Source organism: Lathyrus oleraceus, chromosome 4 (assembly GCF_024323335.1).
Source record: "Lathyrus oleraceus cultivar Zhongwan6 chromosome 4, CAAS_Psat_ZW6_1.0, whole genome shotgun sequence".
Lineage (NCBI taxonomy): Eukaryota > Viridiplantae > Streptophyta > Magnoliopsida > Fabales > Fabaceae > Lathyrus > Lathyrus oleraceus.
This window is the reverse complement of record NC_066582.1, coordinates 300,919,530-300,941,219: the sequence shown is the minus strand read 5'-3', so window position 1 is coordinate 300,941,219 and position 21,690 is coordinate 300,919,530.

Here is a 21,690-nt window from a genome sequence, read left to right as displayed (position 1 = left end):
CGGGCACAACAGAAAATTAATTCAGTCAAACAACAAAAAGTTACAGATGCATATGCAGTTTTATGTCCTAATGGTCTCGTCCTCTATGGTAACAGATATCCGGGTTTCTGTAGGGGTCTGTGTCATACGGTGAACTGACTTTGTGTGTTTTTGCTTTGGAAAGCAAATGTCGCGGATAGCAAGAGTCGCCACCGACTTTTCTTTTATCCAATAAGGAAAGGTGGAAAAGAACAGGAAAGACCTTAATTAGATTTTGGGTTCGGGAGGTACATTATACAAAGGGAAGGTGTTAGCACCCTTTGTATCCATGGTTATCCATTGGCTCTTAATTGCTGGATCACTTATGTTTGTCTGAAAAAAGTGTTTGTGAATTGCTTAAAAAATGTTTTGAAAAGAGAGTTTAACTTTGTAATGATTCTTGTACGAATGTATACAAAGTATTTATCTCGTTTAATTTTGAAAGCGGTTTAGAAAAATATAACTTGGCAATGATTCTAGTACGAATGTATACCAAGTGGTGATTTTCTAGTATTTGCAAAGTGTGAGGTATGAAAAATGTTTTAGGTTGTGAGCCAGCAATTAAGAGTTATACCCACCCAAGGTCTTTATGGGCATTTCCTATCCTTATGAGGGTAAAACTGTCCTTACTATTGAGAAGTAAGTAGTTTTATCCTTTGGATGTAAAAGGGTCATCGTAGGGTCATCGATTGGTCATGGAAGGCAACATTTGTAAGGATACCTTAGCATTCGAAGGGACGATCATCATTTAACCGTAGGCTACAACGACGGGTCACCGAGGGACAAAATCATGTATTCGCAGGCAACATCCGAGGGACGATGATTTATTTTATAGGGACATGATGATTTAATCGAAGGGTCTTTGCTAAGTGTATCCCCACATTCGCGGGACATGACCATAATACCGTAATACCGTAATACCGTAAGGCAACAAAGAGAGGTCCAAGATCACATATTCAAAGGTAATATTTTATAATCAATTAGGTAATTAGGATGAATCTTCACATTATAATCAATTAGATAATTAGGATGAATCTCCACAAGGGTATCCCACAAATAAAGTGGAATACCTAGCAAGCTACCTTTTCCGGGAATATGTGAACCCTTACAAAATTCAGCAAACAGGTCAGAATACCAAATCAGAGTGCAATCGAGGATTGCACCTAACAAAAGGAATCACAATAGTAATAGGGTCAGGTAAACAATGCATGGCTATGATAAAACATGTCAGATTAATAAAAGTTCGGAACAGAAAAGTCAGCGACTGTCACGTTCGTTGCTGCCTCGCCTAGCGAGGGCTTAGCGAACACTCGCTACAGGTTCGCTTAGCGATGTGCTAGCGAACGGCGGCGGGTTTTGAATTTAAGAAGTACGATTTCAGCGAGTTCCAAACCCTATGGCATCCATTACAGCAATTACATGGTAAAACATTCAAGACATCCATGCATACTTAAATCCACATGCAAAACTTAAGATATTTTTATAAATTCAATCATAATGCCACATGTAAATTAAGAGCATAAAGCGGTAACGGTAGTGCAAACCTGTTTGCAACTGAATAGCAACCTTGAATTGGAAAGTCACCCTTAGGGTTGGCACCAGATTGAGTTGGGCGGAGGTAACCTTGGTGCAGATGAGTTTCCTTCAGGGTTGCTCTGAATTCTCTGGGTTAGCCTCCAGGGTTTGCTGTGTTGCTTCTGTTAGGGTTTCCTTGCTAGGGTTTATGTCCGTCTGCCTCTGTCTTGACTGATCTCCCTTTTTCTGAATGAGGTCCTTGGTATTTATAATAGTTTTTGTGACCTAATGGGCTCAGAATGAAGCCCAAAAATTCTGGTATTCGCAAGCTTCGCTAGGCGAGTGGTGCAGCGAAGAGTTCGCTAGGCGAATGATTTTGCTCGCCTAGCGAGCAAGCCATTTTAAGTCATTTTCTGGATTTAACCACCTGTGTGCTGGGTATTTGTTCTTTTAAGATCAATGCCTTGAGTAATGAGTTGGAGTGCCTTGAAAAATGTCTTGCAAAATTAACGGGCAAATTTTGGGGTATGACAGCTGCCCCTGTTCAATATTCTTGAACCGAGAGAGTTAGAATGGTATGTACGCCATTCGTGGTCTGGAGGTGGAAGATTATTGAACACCTAGAATGCCCCAAAATTTTCACTTGTTAATCAACAGTTAGTCTTGATGGAGATGGGCTTAAAGATGCCATCCAGGAAGTTTGATGATGAGGGCTTCAGAGTGCGTCGTGCATTAGACGATATCTGAAGACATGGGTGTCATACCGGGTCATACGCTAGACCGTATAGTGAGTCATCCATTAGGCTGTCGACTTCGCTGGGGAGTCAGAGTGTGTCATACGCTGCTGGGGATAAGGGATCAGAATGGATCATACGCTAGATCGTATCTGAATAGCAGAGTGAGTTGTCCCTTAGGCGGTGACTTCACTGAGGATGAAAGATCAGAATGGATCGTACGCTAGATCGTATCCGAGTTGCAGAATGAGTCGTCCATCAGGCTGTATCTGAGGATGAAAGGGTAGTCGTACGCTAGACCGTATCTGAATGTACCGTACGCTGGGTAGTACCTGAGGAATAAAGATCAAAATGGATCATACGCTAGATCGTATCCGAGGGGATGAACATCCAAATGGGTCGTACACTAGACCGTATTGGAGCAGTTGGAGGTACCCTACGTTAGGCTGAATCAGAATGAACCGTACATTAGGCTATATCTGACAATGTTGTATTTGCAATAAATGTATGGGATGGGCTTAAAGATGCCACCATTAGGAGAATATCAGAGTGCTTGTCCGAACGGATGTTCATGTGGATTATATCTGAAAGATGTAAATGTAATCGATAAAGATGTTCGTCTGAATGGATCTTTATTTTGACTGTATCCGGAGGATAATTAACCTGAAAAATAAAGTTAGCTTCATGCCATGTCATGATGCATGAGATATTTTATGCTTATGAAAATAAATGCGAACAATGTATGCATGCGTATGCTGTGAAACGATGTGATGAGTGAATTATGCATCTGAAAAGTTTTTCCCGGCGACTCCACTGGGGAAAATAAATCCCCATCTTCTGGTTGGAGATACTTGTATTGATGACCCTTTCTTAGCTGGGGATACTTGATTTCTGTCTGATGGTGGAAACACTCAACAGAGCCTGGCTGGGGATGGAAGAGATGACCAGTCTGTCTGGTGATGCCAACCTCTTCTGGGAAATAGCTGGTTTTTGTTGGGGAATAGAATTAGCAACCGGATTCATTGGAACGCATGGTTAGACCTTCTCCTCGATCCTGAAGTCTTTTGTAATTGCTATTTCCGTTTTATGCATGTATTTTTGATAAACATCGATCATATTCAAATGCATATATCAACTCAATCTAAATCAATGGATGTTTACGCAAACAAAACAGAGAAAGTAAAACAAAAGCATTTTTTTTTAAACAAAAATTGTATTGATTTTGAAAGAGGGCCTATAAACAGGCAATTTGTGTACAAGGAGACAGAAATCCTAGTAAGAGGAAATTGCCAAGAAAACAAAGAGAAAGCTATGCAGAAAAAGTCCTATTGATTTTAATTCCACTACTGTCATTATGTCTTCAAGCCTCTCATCTCCCGCTGTCGGATAAAATTGATTGGCTTGTTCAGTCCTTTGAATTTGGGTGAAACTGACTGAGAACGGGACATAGTCATACGCCTTTATCCTTAATTTTTTCCTGGACCGCCTTTTCAGGTTTTCAGTCCACCAGGATACCCTTTTTTGCCCAAGCCGCCTTTTCAGGTTTTCGACTTGCCGGGTGTATATTTTTACATGTTTATCCCTAATTTTTGCCCGAACCCTTTTGGTTCGCCGGGATGCCCTTACTTTTGCCTAGATACGTCGACCTAGCGGGTCTCTTTTATGCGTAGTATCTTTTAACTATGTTTGCGTTCACGGGATGTGGGAAGTCTTCGCCATCCATTGTAGCAAGTATCATGGCTCCACCAGAGAATACCTTCTTAACTACAAATGGCCCTTCGTATGTGGGGGTCCATTTGCCTCTAGGATCACCTTGTGGTAGAATGATACGCTTGATCACCAAGTCGCCAAATTGATACACCTGTCTCTTGACTTTTTTGTTAAATGCCTGGGTCATGCGCTTCTGATATATCTGCCCATGACAAACAACCGCAAGTCTCTTCTCATCAATCAAATTTATCTGATCGAGTCGAGTCTGAATCCATTCATCTTCATCTAAGCCCGCCTCTTTCATGATTCTTAGAGAGGGAATCTGAACTTCCACTGGTAAGACGGCTTCCATTCCGTAGACTAAAGAGAAAGGAGTTGCCCCTGTCGAAGTGCGATAACCATGAAGAGCAAACAGTAACATCTCATGCCAGTCTTTGTACGTTACTGTCATCTTTTGTATGATCTTCTTGATATTCTTATTAGCAGCCTCCACGGCGCCGTTCATCTTTGGCCGGTACGGAGAAGAGTTATGGTGTTTTATTTTGAACTGCGTGTAGAGTTCAGTAATCATCTTGTTGTTCAAATTGGCGCCATTGTCCGTGATAACTCTTTCAGGGATGCCATATCGACAAATAAGACTATTCTTGATGAACCGTGCCACCACATTCTTGGTAACAGAAGCAAATGAGGCTGCTTCTACCCACTTTGTAAAGTAATCAATAGCAACAAGAATGAAACGATGTCCGTTAGAAGCAGTAGGTTTAATCTCTCCAATCATATCAATGCCCCACATTGCAAAGGGCCAAGGGGCTGTCAACACGTTTAATGGAGCAGGAGGCACATGTACTTTATCCGCATAGATCTGGCACTTGTGACAGGTTCTGGAGTGACGGTGGCAATCAACTTCCATGGTAGACCAATAATACCCTGATCTCAGAATCTTCTTGGCCATCGTATGTCCACTAGAATGAGTCCCAAAGATACCCTCATGTATGTCTTCCATAATCTTTTCTGCTTCCCTTTTATCCACATAGCGAAGCAGAGTCGAGTCATGATTACGTTTGTATAATACTCCATTACTCAAAAAGAATTTAGCGGAGAACTTCCTCAGAAATATTCTGTCGTTGATGGATGCCCCTTCTGGGAATTCCTGAGTTTCTAAATATCTTTTTACGTCGTGGAACCAAGGTTTCTCTTCTACTTCATCAGCATTAAGTTCATAACAATATGTTGGTTCATCTAATCGTTTAATGGTGATCATGGGAGCTTCACTGTCCCATCTGACTCTGAACATGGATGACATGGTAGCCAATGCGTCCGCCAACTGATTCTCTTCTCGTGGAATATGTTCGAACGTAATCTCTTCAAAGTGTAGGATTAACGTCAACACCTGCTCTCGATAAGGGATGAGATTCGGATGTTTAGTGTCCCATTCTCCTTTGATCTGACTGATTACTAATGCTGAGTCTCCGTACACACTCAAAAACTTGATTCTTAGGTCTATAGCAGCTCTGAGTCCCAAAATGCATGCTTCATACTCAGCCATATTATTGGTACAATCAAAACATAGTCTAGCAGTGAGAGGCGTATGGAAACCCTTGGGGGAAATGATTACAACACCAACACCATTGCCCAATGCATTAGAAGATCCATCAAAAACCATAGTCCATCGGGATCCCAGTTCGGGTCCTTCATCCGGTCCAGGTTCTTCATAATCAGTGACAGGCATGACATCCTCATCTGGGAACTCAAAATTCATAGATTGGTAATCATCCACCGCTTGATGAGCCAAATGATCAGCTAGCACGCTTCCTTTGATTGCTTTCTGGGTAGTATACTGGATATCATACTCTGTTAAAATCATCTGCCATCTTGCTATTCTTCCGGATAGGGCAGGTTTCTCAAATATATATTTGATAGGATCCATCTTAGAAATCAATAAAGTGGTGTGATTCAACATATACTGTCTTAGTCGGTGAGCAGCCCAAGCCAAAGCACAGCAAGTTTTCTCAAGCAGTGAGTATCTTGTTTCACAGTCGGTAAACTTTTTGCTAAGGTAGTATATGGCATGCTCTTTTCGACCAGACTCGTCATGTTGCCCCAACACACACCCCATTGAATTTTCTAACACGGTCAAATACATGATTAGAGGTCTTCCTTCAACTGGTGGTATCAAAATTGGAGGTTCTTGGAGATACTTCTTGATTTTGTCAAAAGATTCTTGACATTCATCATTCCATATCATCTCTTGATTTTTCCTCAGTAGTTTGAAGATGGGTTTGCAGGTAGCAGTCAAATGGGAGATAAATCGGGCGATGTAATTCAAACGTCCCAAGAAACCTCTGACTTCTTTATCTGTACGGGGAACTGGCATTTCTTGAATAGCTCTCACCTTAGCTGGGTCAACCTCAATTCCTTTACCACTGACAATAAAGCCCAAGAGTTTACCGGATCTTACTCCAAAGGTGCATTTGTTCGGGTTTAATCTCAACTTGTATTTCTTCAACCTCTCAAACAGTTTGTATAAATGATCGAGATGCTCTTCTTTAGTATGAGATCTGGCTATCATGTCATCCACATATACCTCAATTTCATGATGGATCATATCATGGAACAAAACCACCATAGCACGCTGGTATGTTGCCCCTGCATTCTTTAAACCGAATGGCATTACTTTGTAACAGAAAGTGCCCCATTGCGTCACAAACGTAGTTTTCTCCATGTCCTCAGGTGCCATCTTAATTTGGTTATAACCTGAGAATCCATCCATGAATGAGAATACCTTGTGTTGAGCGGTGTTATCTACCAGAACATCAATGTGCGGAAGTGGAAAGTCATCCTTGGAACTCGCTTTATTCAAATCTCTATAATCTACACACATTCGCACCTTACCATCCTTCTTTGGCACTGGTACCACATTAGCAACCCATTGAGGATAAGAAGTAACAGCCAGAAAACCTACATCAAATTGTTTCATAACCTCGGCTTTGATTTTCTCAGACATTTCAGGACGCATGCGACGAACCTTTTGCTTAATAGGACGACAATCTTCCTTCATTGGCAGCCGATGCACTACTATATCAGTATCCAGTCCTGGCATGTCTTCATAAGACCATGCAAAAATCTCTACATAGTCATGTAACATCTGAATCAATCTTCCTTTGACACTGTTTTCCAAGCCTGCTCCTATTTTGACTTCTTTCCTGTCTACTTCGGTTCCCAGATTTACAGTTTCAACTGACTCCTCGTGCGGCTGTATAGTCCTTTCTTCTTGCAGTAACAGTCTGGCAAGCTCTCCAGGTACTTCACAATCTTCCTCACTTCCATCCTCGGCTTGGTAGATCGGATTTTCAAAGTCATAATGAACAGTAGCAGAATTATTATCAACAGGATCCAGAGTGGGTATGGATCTGTAATTTGTTACGTGAGTGTGTGTAAGAAAACATAGCTTGTTTGGAAGATGACAGGAAAGATAAAGAGCGCAATATCTGAATGCAAAAAGTCCATTGATTTATTGAATGTGAATATGCTTATGAAAATGACAAAACCCTTAACAAATTAGCTATTGTGCCCCGGGCATAGACACAATGCTTTAAGAAGTTCAATTGTAAAAATTAAAAATTTACAAAAATAGGAAATAACAATTACTCCTGACTAAAGGAAATCGGGATAGTGTCTTCAGCCTTCCAATTATTGAGTCCGTCACCAGTTGTTGGGAAAATCCAGCTATCCAGGTCGCAATCGCTATCAGCATCTTCTACAGCATTAATTTGATCTTTGACCACCTTTTCAGAGCTAAATCCCAGGCCAAATCTATCAGACTTGTACGGTACATCGATCAGTTGACCCCAGCCAGTACGACCACCATCTTCAACCACGGCTTGAGCGTCCTTCAGAGAAATCATAGCAGGAGGAGCACGAATAACCTTGGGCACACAGGAAGTTGGCTTAAGGACAAGACCGGTCGGAGGAACTACTTCAAATGACTGAGAAGGAGTCTCAAAGAATTCACCATCCATCTCGACGTATCTGAAGGTATGCACACTACTGACAATATATTCTTCTTCTCCACACACAGTGACAATCTTACCCTCTATTGGATACCTCAACTTTTGGTGGAGAGACGAAGCTACAGCACTTGCCCCATGAATCCAAGGGCGTCCCAGCAAGCAGGAGTAGGCAGGACGAATGTTCATTACGTGAAAGGTCGTGTTGAAGACTTGAGGTCCTATCTTGATAGGGAGAACCACCTCACCATGGACAACACTCTTCGCACCATCGTAAGCACGCACCACAACGTCACTAGGTTTTAGTTCAATGCTTTTACAATCGAGTTTATCGAGCACAGCTTTCGGTAGCACATTCAAAGAAGAGCCATTATCGATCAACACATGAGACAAGATGATCCCCTTACACTCAATGGAGATGTGCAGAGCTTTGTTATGATTCTTTCCTGCTGGTGTCAGGTCAGCATCGGAAAAACCTAGGCCATTGTCAACAGCCAAGTGAGCAACATAATTTTCGAACTGATCGACGGAGGTCTCCTGGGGTACATGAGCAGTCTTCAAGAATTTAATCAACGCCTTGGCATGAGATTCAGAAGATAATAACAAGGATAACATCGAGATCTTAGACGGAGTATGCCCCAGCTGTTCTACCACATCAAAATCACTCTTACGGATGATTTTCAGCATTTCCTCCACTTCCTGCTTTGCGACATCTTCAGTAGTAACTTCGACCGGTGTCTTTGACCGAGAAGGGTTGATCGCTGGTTCCTTTCCTCGAGTTTCAGGGGCGGGAGGTGAGATTTATGGAGAGAAGATCCTTCCACTTCGAGTAACTTTACTAGTCCCAACAATGTCATTAGGATTAGCAGAATTACCAACTTGCTTTATGCCATGGATGTAAACATCACCTCCATAATTCCAAGGAATGGCTTTGCTTGAGGAATACGGTACTGGGCCAGGTGCAGTAATGATTAGGGGAGCTACCTTGGGCTCAGCAGTAATCTTCACAGGTACTCTAGTAGCTGTAATCTTCACTGGAACTTTGGACCTAGCAATCACAGATATTTCTTCAACAGGGTTCTCCACCTTAGGAATCTTTTCAAATAGAATTGTACGATCGTCCATCAGCCGTTGAATACCATTCCTCAATTTTAGGCAATCATTGGGTCGGAGTACACAGAGATCGCAATTTTCAGCACAACCTGGAAATGAACCAGCTTGCAATAAATTCTTCTTGATGATCAGGAGAGGAGATGTTAAGTCCGCTACAGTAGTAATGTGAGAATTGTCATCCACAACATTAACAGTCTTGTCATGGTTAGGCATAGGTGCAGTGATGACATTAGGAGTCTCTGGAGGATCAAATTCAATTTCTCCAGCGTCGATCATATCCTGAATCTTATTCTTCAACGACCAACAATCGTTTGTATCATGCCTGGGGCTATCGGAGTGATATGCACACCTGGCGTTGGGATTATAACGAGGAGAAGTAGTGTTGGGGTTCGTAGGAGGATCTCTGAGGGTAATCAAATTTGCTTTTAGCATACCCTGCAGTGCCTGTGCTAAAGTCATATTGATCTTGGTAAACTGCCTTCTTGGCCTGTCTTGTCTGTGCTGGAAGTTTTGAGCTGGCGGTGCTGCAATTGTATCTGCTCCAATGGTATGGTCACGATTTTTCTTGTTACGACTCCTTTGACCGTACACAGCATTTGATTCGTTCCTCCCCTGGTAGGACCTTTTGGTGCTTGCAGAGGTAGTCGCCTGTATCTTTCCACTTTGAATACCACTTTCAACACGTTCACCTATCAATATAAGTTCAGTGAAACCCGATGAGGAACTTCCCAATAGATGGCTGTAGAATGGGCCAGTCAGTGTACCCATGAACATGTCCACTAATTCTCGATCAGTCATAGGGGGTTTGACTCTGCCAGCCAAATCTCTCCATTTTTGAGCATATTCTTTGAAGCTTTCTTTAGATCCCATAGTCATATTCTGCAACTGTAGCCGAATAGGTGCCAATTCAGAATTATACTGGTAGTGCTTGTAGAAAGCTGTCGCTAAATCAGTCCAGGTGTGGATGTTAGAGCTCTCGAGCTGATAATACCACTCTAACTGGGTGCCAGACAGACTCTCTTGAAAGAAATGGATCCATAGCTTCCTATCAGTGGTATACGGCTGGATCTTTCTCACATAAGCTCTCAGATGCATCTGAGGACAAGACGCACCATCGTACTTAGTGAAAGTGGGGACCTTGAATTTGCGGGGAATGACCACATCTGAGACCAGATCTAAGCTTTCAAAATCCAGACCGGGCGCCTTCTGACCCTCCACAGCTAGCATGCGTTCTTCCAGCAACTTGTACTTGCCATCTCTTGGAGAGTACTGTTCATTCTCATAATCTTCATCGTCGTCCTCATGGTTAAAGAGATCAACATTCTCTTCTTCTGAATCATTCTCTGTCTCCTCTTCTTGATCTTTCGGAATTCTAATCTTGACTCCTGCGGCCTGTCCTTTAAGCCTTCTTCCCGGGTTGATGTAACTCACAGCTTTCTTGTTTTTCTTCTGCTCGAGCAAAAGAGCTTTCAGTTCCTCCCGCCCCTTGGATAAGCTCAAGATCATCTCCTGGAATTGAGCATTCTGAGCCTAGAGATCCTTGACAGTTTGTTCGAGGGCCATTTTTCTGTTTGCAATAGGAAGACCGTGAGAACATAGATCCTTTAGAATACTTGTTATGCAATGTTATGTCATGTTATGCAATGTATGAAATGTTTTCAAGGACTTTTGGAATTTAAATTTGCGTAAACCACCAAGAAAGGAACTTTTATTAATAATTTGTTAATCAATGTTTATTACAAAAAATAATAAAATACAATAAAAGCTCAAGTCTCCCAGGGACGGCTTCTTTTCGGGCGAAGATATGCATTGAGTCTTCGTTCCTCATTAAGCTGGCTGGTGAGCTCTAACACTTTCTTCCTTTCAGCACAGAACTGAGCTTCAAAAGTATCCCTTTCCTCTCTCAACTGGATCCAGGATCTCTTCAATTCTTCAACATCGGTAGGCATATCTGGATAAGGAATGATCTGAGGAGTACCTCCTTCAACTCCTGGTTCAACAATCAGCGGTCCGACCGCAAGATATGGCATGACAAGTTCACGAGCTCTTGCGCGTACCCATCTGAGATAAGGCTCCATAGGAATAGAGTTTTTTTGTCCTAAAGTGCTTCTTTTCACCATGCCTCAAGCTCGTACAAATCTTTGACGGAGACCTTGGGAATCGTTGTCATAGTCGAACACAGTGCCTTGGATAATTATTTCATGTGGACCATCTCTTCGAGCACAACCAAACTGACGTAGGGCTAAAGCAGGATTATAAGTAATACCCCCCCTCATCCCCAGGAGTGGTACATTAGAGAATTCTCCATAACGGTCAATGAGGATAACATTTTCTTCGAGGTGAGGACACCAACGGATGTCTGAATGGGAGAGCGACATTATCCTTTGAGACCATTTCAAATTTTGCTCATTCTTCAAGACTGATTGAGGACGGTGCGAAATAAACCACCTAGATAATAAAGGTATGCAACACATGAGAGTCCCTTGCCTCTTCATAGTACGAGTGTGAAGGGAATGCAAAATGTCTCCAAGCAAGGTAGGCACAGGGTTATGAGTGAGAAATATCCTAACAGCATTCATGTATATGAATTGGTCTGGATTAGGGAATAACACCAAACCATAGATTAGTAATGCTAGGACATCTTCGAAAGCATGGACATTCATAACTTTTAAGAATTCTCGGGCCTTATTTATCAGAAATTTGGCAAGTAAACCCTTAATTCCACTTCTTGTTACCCAATTAGCTTCAATGTTAGGCTTTACCATGTGTAAAGCCGCGACAACTTCTTCAGACTTCGGAATCTTTTCTAAACCACTGAAAGGTGTTTGATTAAGGATAGGTATCCCAAGCAGCCTGGAGAATTCTTCTAACGTGGGCACCAACTGATAATCTGGGAAAGTGAAGCAATGATGTTTAGGATCGAAGAACTGGAATAGAACTCTCATCATATCTTCCTTGAAACCGGTGGTAACTAAATTGAGGAGAGAACCATGTTTCTTGATAACCTGAGTCTGATCAGGAAGTTCTGACACTAAATCCTTTAGTTGAGGAGAGATTGCTACAAAATTGATCCGGATAGTCTTCCTGGAAGCCATAGCCCTGTTACAGAGCAAAGTTAAATCCCTAAGTCCTTGAAATGGTTAGTACCATGCCAGGATGTTATGATGTTATGATGTTATGATGTTATGATGTTATGATGTTACGATGTTACGATGTTACGATGTTATGTAAGTAACAAACACAAGCAAGTCACACAACAATCATTCCTAGGTTTTAAGGCTTGCATGAGTTCCATAGGTAAGTACCCTCCCCACTGAAGTTTGGTTGGTTCAACCTGTCCTAGAATAGTAACCGGGTTCTAACAGGATCTCCAATCATTGACCTTCCTTTAAGTCCACTTCAGTGCAACACCAAGTGGTTGACCAAAGCTTCCCTAAAGTCCAATCTCAAGGAGTGTAGTATCGAGTCTCAACCAACCCCAGTCGGAACCGAAGTCAGTTATCTCACTACTTTCTAATGGCCAAGATGAGTCAATTAGGGTTCTAAAGGTCTGGTTAATGCTTTGATGACATCGCGCAGACGCCAAATTTCTCCTCAAGTAAACATGAGGAACATCAGGACATCCAAAGTGTCACATTAACTGTAGCCATCATTTTAACCATTCCAGTATACGCCGGATAGTCGCGATGATCCATTGCTACTTACCTAAGGTACACTAGATCCGGGTGTAGGATCTTTCACTCAAGCATAAAGTACCCAAGCAATCCCTTAAAAGTAAATCAGACAATTCAAATAAGTGATTTTTTTTTAAGGTAACCTCTCTCTTCCATCCCCAGCGAAGTCGCCAGTTCTGTCATACGGTGAACTGACTTTGTGTGTTTTTGCTTTGGAAAGCAAATGTCGCGGATAGCAAGAGTCGCCACCGACTTTTCTTTTATCCAATAAGGAAAGGTGGAAAAGAACAGGAAAGACCTTAATTAGATTTTGGGTTCGGGAGGTACATTATACAAAGGGAAGGTGTTAGCACCCTTTGTATCCATGGTTATCCATGGGCTCTTAATTGCTGGATCACTTATGTTTGTCTGAAAAAAGTGTTCGTGAATTGATTAAAAAATGTTTTGAAAAGAGAGTTTAACTTTGTAATGATTCTTGTACGAATGTATACAAAGTATTTATCTCGTTTAATTTTGAAAGCGGTTTAGAAAAATATAACTTGGCAATGATTCTAGTACGAATGTATACCAAGTGGTGATTTTCTAGTATTTGCAAAGTGTGAGGTATGAAAAATGTTTTAGGTTGTGAGCCAGCAATTAAGAGTTATACCCACCCAAGGTCTTTATGGGCATTTCCTATCCTTATGAGGGTAAAACTGTCCTTACTATTGAGAAGTAAGTAGTTTTATCCTTTGGATGTAAAAGGGTCATCGATTGGTCATGGAAGGCAACATTTGTAAGGATACCTTAGCATTCGAAGGGACGATCATCATTTAACCGTAGGCTACAACGACGGGTCACCGAGGGACAAAATCATGTATTCGCAGGCAACATCCGAGGGACGATGATTTATTTTATAGGGACATGATGATTTAATCGAAGTGTCTTTGCTAAGTGTATCCCCACATTCGCGGGACATGACCATAATACCGTAATACCGTAATACCGTAAGGCAACAAAGAGAGGTCCAAGATCACATATTCAAAGGTAATATTTTATAATCAATTAGGTAATTAGGATGAATCTTCACATTATAATCAATTAGATAATTAGGATGAATCTCCACAAGGGTATCCCACAAATAAAGTGGAATACCTAGCAAGCTACCTTTTCCGGGAATATGTGAACCCTTACAAAATTCAGCAAACAGGTCAGAATACCAAATCAGAGTGCAATCGAGGATTGCACCTAACAAAAGGAATCACAACAGTAATAGGGTCAGGTAAACAATGCATGGCTATGATAAAACATGTCAGATTAGCAAAGATCGGAACAGAAAAGTCAGCGACTGTCACGTTCGCTGCTGCCTCGCCTAGCGAGGGCTTAGCGAACACTCGCTACAGGTTCGCTTAGCGATGTGCTAGCGAACGGCAGCAGGTTTTGAATTTAAGAAGTACGATTTCAGCGAGTTCCAAACCCTATGGCATCCATTACAGCAAGTACATGGTAAAACATTCAAGACATCCATGCATACTTAAATCCACATGAAAAACTTAAGATATTTTTATAAATTCAATCATAATGCCACATGTAAATTAAGAGCATAAAGCGGTAACGGTAGTGCAAACCTGTTTGCAACTGAATAGCAACCTTGAATTAGCAAGTCACCCTTAGGGTTGGCACCGGATTGAGTTGGGCGGAGGTAACCTTGGTGCAGATGAGTTTCCTTCAGGGTTTCCTTTAGGGTTGCTCTGAATTCTCTGGGTTAGCCTCCAGGGTTTGCTGTGTTGCTTCTGTTAGGGTTTCCTTGCTAGGGTTTCTGTCCGTCTGCCTCTGTCTTGATTGATCTCCCTTTTTCTTAATGAGGTCCTTGGTATTTATAATAGTTTTTGTGACCTAATGGGCTCAGAATGAAGCCCAAAAATTCTGGTATTCGCAAGCTTCGCTAGACGAGTGGTGCAGCGAAGAGTTCGCTAGGCGAATGATTTTGCTCGCCTAACGAGCAAGCCATTTTAAGTCATTTTCTGGATTTGACCACCTGTGTGTTGGGTCTTTGTTCTTTTAAGATCAATGCCTTGAGTAATGAGTTGGAGTGCCTTGAAAAATGTCTTGCAAAATTAACAGGCAAATTTTGGGGTATGACAGTCTGCCAGAGACGATATCTGGTCAGCAACACCACCTAGATACTTGAGGCCCACGTCGACCGACCGCTCCTGGCGTTCAAATGTTTCGGTAAATGCTGCATACCGTTCATTCATGCTTGTAGAGAGGTTATCGAGCCTCTCATTTTGTGCTTGAAGTTGGCTGCTAATATGAGCATAGCGCTCATCCTGAGTTTGCATGAAGGATTGTTAAGCCAGCTGCATATTTCGCATCATATCCAAAAGTTCAGAAGAGTTTGCGTGCTGCGGAGGAGACGGAGGAGATTCTTCATCACCATATTGATACGGCTGATAGAATTGGCGTTGTGTTGACCAGCCCGTATGTTTCCATTCACCCCAGCCACCCTGGTTGGGGGCATCTTCTGCAGTTGAATAGGTGTTCTGAACCCAAGCTGAGTTTGTGTAGTCGTGAGTGTCAACTTGTGGAGGACTATCATCTCCACCATGTTGCTCAAATGCTTGTCCTGCTCCCTCTTCTTCATTTTCCTCTTGGTCTTCTTCTTCACTTTCATCACTTTCATCATATTCTTCAACAGTCGTAGGAATATACCCTCTACGAACAAATTTGTATATTCTCCGCTCATCACACCAAAAATATCCCATCATAGACAAAGTTTTTGGGCTGAATTCTTTATCTGAGGAAATAGAAGTATACGGAAAGGACGGATAATCCACGTCGGCTGCAGTAAGAACCTCTTGAATAATAGATCCGTAGGAAAGAGCCGTTCCTCGTCCGGAGTCTCGTAAACTGAACATCCTACTAGCAATGTAGTAGGGCCAGTTGATTTTGCGCTGATTTTTCAAAATGTATATGAGATGAACCTCAGCCTGTTCAACTCGAGAAAGACCACCCTTCTTAGGCCGCAGGATGCGCGACACAATCCACTGGAGAATGCGCTCACCTCTCTTCAGCTTACCCGCAGTGACAGTTCGTGGGAACGCGTCACTGTTCACAATGTTGTCTGGGTATGGTCGTTTCAACATAGCGTTCAAAGCGCTCTTAAACTCATAACCTTCTATTTGGTGAGAGTCAGTTACCTCAGCAAGAGGATTTTCATCAGCAGCCAATGACATATCAAAATATTTGTTCCAAACATTAGACTTAAACGATACCTTCCTTGTCCCGATCCTGGAGTGAAACTTTTGCCCACGAAATTTGTCATGAAGGCAGGCGTAGAACACGCGGACCAGGTCTTCGCTATATTTGGCATTGCATTCCAGGAATTTGACAATGCCATGATACTGTAGCAGAGACATGATTTCTACGAGATGCATGCTGTAACACCCTTCTAAAATACCCCAAACTATTTAATTAAAATAGCAATAAAACAATCAGAGTAATTATGCAATTAAGGGTGTCACACATATTTCACACTATTCAGCAAAGTAGCTTGTCATGCTCATTTATTTATCAAATAAAACAGTTGCATAATACGCAGCGGATAGAGATCAAATCGATCATTCAAAACATGCAACATACTACATGTAAACTGGTTCAACAATCATTAACAACACAATTAAAATGTTCCCTCCCGATGTTACATCTATCAGAGCATGACCCACTAAGGAGACTACACTAGACTCCAATCATTAGCTTCTACTCAACTCATTGCTCGTTACCTGAAAAATAGTTGTAAGGGTGAGTTCCTCAATCAATATAATGAGCATTATAAAATATCATGCCATGTTAAGTAATTTAACACATATCATCACCCTAACCAGATCACACATATTCAGCAACGGCAATATCAACTCATAATCATCATCATCATCATACTCAAACTCAACACAATCACCAAAACAACACGTATAATATTGGAATACATCCATTCATATTATACGCCATACATACATACATTATGCAATGAGACTCCATGCATGCGGTACCGACTATTCGTGAACATATAGTTCAACCTCACCGACCAAATCCAGGTACGGCTACCAAGCTCACTAGTCCCACTCATTTGAGACCTAGTGACTCACTCACTAATCCCTCACCGTGGGAATTAGCTACCACCCCAAGGGCTATGCCATGCACGCTAATCACCTAGCATGCAAACATCAACAACAACCTACAATGATTTACTCACTAATTCCTCACCATGGGAATTAGCTACCACCATAAAGGCCACAATATGCATGCTAATTCACCTAGCAATGCAACATCATCAACAACAATTCACAATGGACGTATGCTCACACTCTAAGCCATAAAACAGTCCATTCACTAACACATGCATAATATATACATTCACAGCATTATGCATATTTTCACACATCATCAGCATATTTATCACATAATTATATCATGTCATGCCAAATAATTCAATCACAGTATTAGCACACTCTACTAATACCTATCCTACTCAAAACAACGGGAAATAATCCCTACTATATCACACACCGATATAGGCCAATCCCCAATTATGTTCACAACATTAAAATACCAATTTTCTCACTTTTCAACAGTGTTAACCGGTTAACGCCCTGGGTTAACCGGTTAACGCAGCACAAACACGCTTCCTGCCCAAAACTTAACAGTGTTAACCGGTTAACGCCCTGGGTTAACCGGTTAACGCAGACAGAACAGCAATTTCTCAGAAATCACAACAGTGTTAACCGGTTAACGCCCTGGGTTAACCGGTTAACGCAGACAAAACAACAGTTTTTCACAATTTATAACAGTGTTAACCGGTTAACACCCTGGGTTAACCGGTTAACGCAAGACAGAAAGCTGTTCCTGCGCTAACACGAAGCAGAATGCAGAATTCTCCGCATTTTCCGCCGTTGGAGGACTTCCGGACCTCCGATTCCGATTCCGTAAAAAGCTATACGTTCGGGAAATCACAACTAACCCAAATACAGATTAAATTACAGTTTTCACATCATCTATTCATCACAATTTTTCAACATTCATAATCCAATTAGGGTCAAATCAACGGTTTATCACTACCCATTACATGCTAACCCATAATACCCATTAAACGACGATAAACCCCCCTTACCTGAGTTAATCCGGCGAATCTCTAAGCTCCAAGCTTTTCTCTTCTCCAACCTTTGCCCTTGCTCTTCCCCTCTGCCCTTTCTCCACTTTCCACTTTTCAGCCGCTTCTCTGTTTCACGTAAAAACCTTCTTTACCAAATGGGATTCTTTTTCCTTATTTCCAACTTATATATTTTCCAATAATTATTATTCCAATAATAATAATAATAATCCAATAATTCCAAATTATTTAATTAAATTAATAAATATAATATTAATTTAAATCAAATAATTATCTTATTATTATCGGGGTGTTACAACTCTCCCCCACTAAAAGAGTTTTCGTCCTCGAAAACATACCTCAAGCGAATAACTCCGGATAAGACTCCTTCATCTGACTCTCCAGTTCCCAAGTCACATTGCCACCTGCTGGTCCTCCCCAAGCTACCTTCACCAAGGCAATCTCTTTACCCCGCAACTGCTTCAACTCTCGATCCTCAATCCTCATAGGTGATGTTTCAACAGTCAGGTTATCTCTCACCTGTACATCATCTATTTGGACTACATGCGACGGATCATGAATGTACCTCCTCAACTGAGACACATGAAACACCTCATGCAAATTCGCAAGCGACGGCGGTAAAGTGATACGATAGGCTACCTCCCCTATCCTCTCCAAAATCTGATAAGGACCAATAAATCGAGGTGTCAACTTCTTCGACTTCAAAGCTCGACCAACCCCAGTTATCGGAGTAACACGAAGAAACACATGATCTCCCTCTTGAAACTCAAGTGACTTCCTCCTCTTATCGTGATAACTCTTCTGACGACTCTGAGCAATCCTCATCTTCTCCTGAATCATCTTAATCTTTTCCGTAGTTTGTTGAACAATCTCCGGTCCAACCACAGCACTCTCACCGGACTCATACCAACATAAAGGCGTCCGACATCTCCTACCATACAAAGCTTCAAACGGTGCCATACCAATGCTCGAATGAAAACTATTGTTGTAGGTAAACTCAATCAAAGGCAAATAACAATCCCAAGCACCTCCCTTTTCCAAAACACAAGCCCTCAAAAGATCCTCCAGTGACTGAATCGTCCTCTCAGTCTGACCATCAGTCTGCGGATGATATGCAGAACTCAATCTCAGCTTAGTTCCCAACGCCCTCTGCAAACCTTCCCAGAACTTCGATGTAAATCTAGGATCTCTGTCTGAAACAATACTCGACGGAATACCATGCAAACTTACAATCTTCTCAATATACAACTCGGCTAATCTCTCTAACGGATAATCCATTCTGATCGGAATGAAATGAGCCGACTTTGTCAATCTGTCAACAATCACCCAAATAGCTTCACAATTCTTATTTGTCCTCGGCAAACCAGACACAAAATCCATAATGATACTATCCCACTTCCACTCTGGAATAGTCAACGGTTGCATTAGCCCAAACGGCTTCTGATGCTCAATCTTTGACTTCTGACAAGTCAAACAGGAATAAACAAAACTCGCAATTTCTCTTTTCATTCCCGGCCACCAAAATAACTTTTTCAAATCATGATACATCTTCGTAGCTCCAGGATGAATACTCAGGCCACTACGATGTCCTTCCTCCAGAATACTCTTCTTAAGTTCGGTAACATCCGGAATACACACCCGATTACCAAATTTCAAAACACCATTCTCATCAACTCTGAATTCACCACCTTGACCTTGATTCACTAAAGTCAACTTATCAACCAAAAGCACATCGGATTTCTGACCCTCTCTAATCTCATCCAGAATACTACTTGTTAACTTCAACATTCCCAATTTAACACTATTGTGAGTACTCTCACACACCAAACTCAAGTCTCTAAACTGCTCAATTAAATCCAATTCCTTAACCATTAACATAGACATATGCAATGATTTCCGACTCAATGCATCAGCCACTACGTTTGCTTTACCCGGATGGTAATTCAAACCAAAGTCATAATCCTTCAGAAACTCTAACCATCTCCTCTGTCTCATATTCAGCTCTTTCTGATCAAACAAATACTTTAAACTTTTATGGTCACTGAAAACCTCAAATCTTGACCCGTACAAGTAATGCCTCCATAACTTCAGAACAAATACCACAGCTGCCAACTCTAAATCGTGTGTTGGATAGTTCCTCTCATGAACCCTCAGCTGTCTCGAAGCATAAGCTATAACCTGCTTATTCTGCATCAACACACCACCCAAACCCAACAATGAAGCATCACAGTAAACCTCAAATGGTTCCGACGGACTCGGTAATATCAGAATAGGAGCAGTAGTCAACCTTCTCTTTAATTCTTGGAAACCTTCTTCACACTTTGAGTCCCAAACAAACGCTTGCCCCTTTCTAGTCAACATCGTCAACGGTAACGCCAACTTAGAAAATCCCTCAATGAATTTCCTATAATAACCAGCCAAACCAAGAAAACTCCTTATCTCAGAAACTGACTTCGGAGCTTCCCACTTAGATACCGCGTCTATCTTAGAAGGATCAACAACAACACCATCTCTTGAAATCACATGACCAAGAAAACTAACCTCTTCTAACCAAAATTCACACTTAGAGAGTTTAGCAAATAACTTCTTTTCTCGTAGAACTCCTAAAACCACTCTCAAATTCTCAGCATGCTCTTCTTCAGATTTCGAATACACCAAAATGTCATCAATAAACACCACAACAAACTTATCTAGGTACAGATGGAAAATCCTATTCATATACTCCATAAATACTCCAGGCGCATTAGTCACACCAAAAGGCATTACAGAATACTCATAATGTCCATACCTTGTTCTGAAAGCAGTCTTCTGAATATCCTCAGTTTTCACACGTATCTGATGATATCCCGATCTCAAATCTATTTTGCTGAACACACTCGCACCAACCAACTGATCCATCAACTCATCAATCCTCGGCAAAGGATACCGATTCTTGATCGTCACTTTATTCAGTTGCCTGTAGTCCACACACAACCTCATAGTACCTTCTTTCTTCTTAACCAATAACACTGGTGCACCCCACGGTGACACACTCGGACGAATAAATTTCTTATCCAACAGATCTTCCAACTGACTCTTCAATTCAGCTAACTCAACAGCAGACATACGGTAAGGAGCCATCGATATCGGCCTAGTACCAGGTACCAAATCAATCGAGAACTCAACTTCACGCTCTGGCGGTAATTCATTCACTTCTTCCGGAAACACATCAGGAAAATCACACACCACGGCTAGATCACAAATCACCAGTTTGTCTTTAGCCTCCAAGGTCGCTAACAGCATAAACAACTCTGTCCCATCTGCTACTTCCTCATTCACCTGCCTTGCAGATAGAAACAAACTCTTTCCTTCCTCAATCTCAGGAAAGATCACAGTCTTATCAAAACAGTTGATATAAACTCGATTAAACACCAACCAGTTCATACCCAGGATAACGTCAACCTGCACTAGTGGAAGACACACTAGGTCCATCCCAAAGTCTCTACCAAAAATACTCAAAGGACAATTTAAACAAACCGAAGTAGTAGTCACTGAACCCTTCGCAGGAGTATCAATCACCATACTACCTAACATCTCAGATATCTCTAACTTAAGTTTCACAGCACAATCCAAAGATATAAAGGAATGAGTCGCACCTGTGTCAATAATAGCTACAAGAGGAAAGCCATTAATATAACACGTACCTCGGATCAAACGATCATCTGCAAAAGTCTCAGAACCCGATAAAGCAAAGACCTTGCCTCCCGACTGGTTCTCTCTCTTCGGCTTAGGAC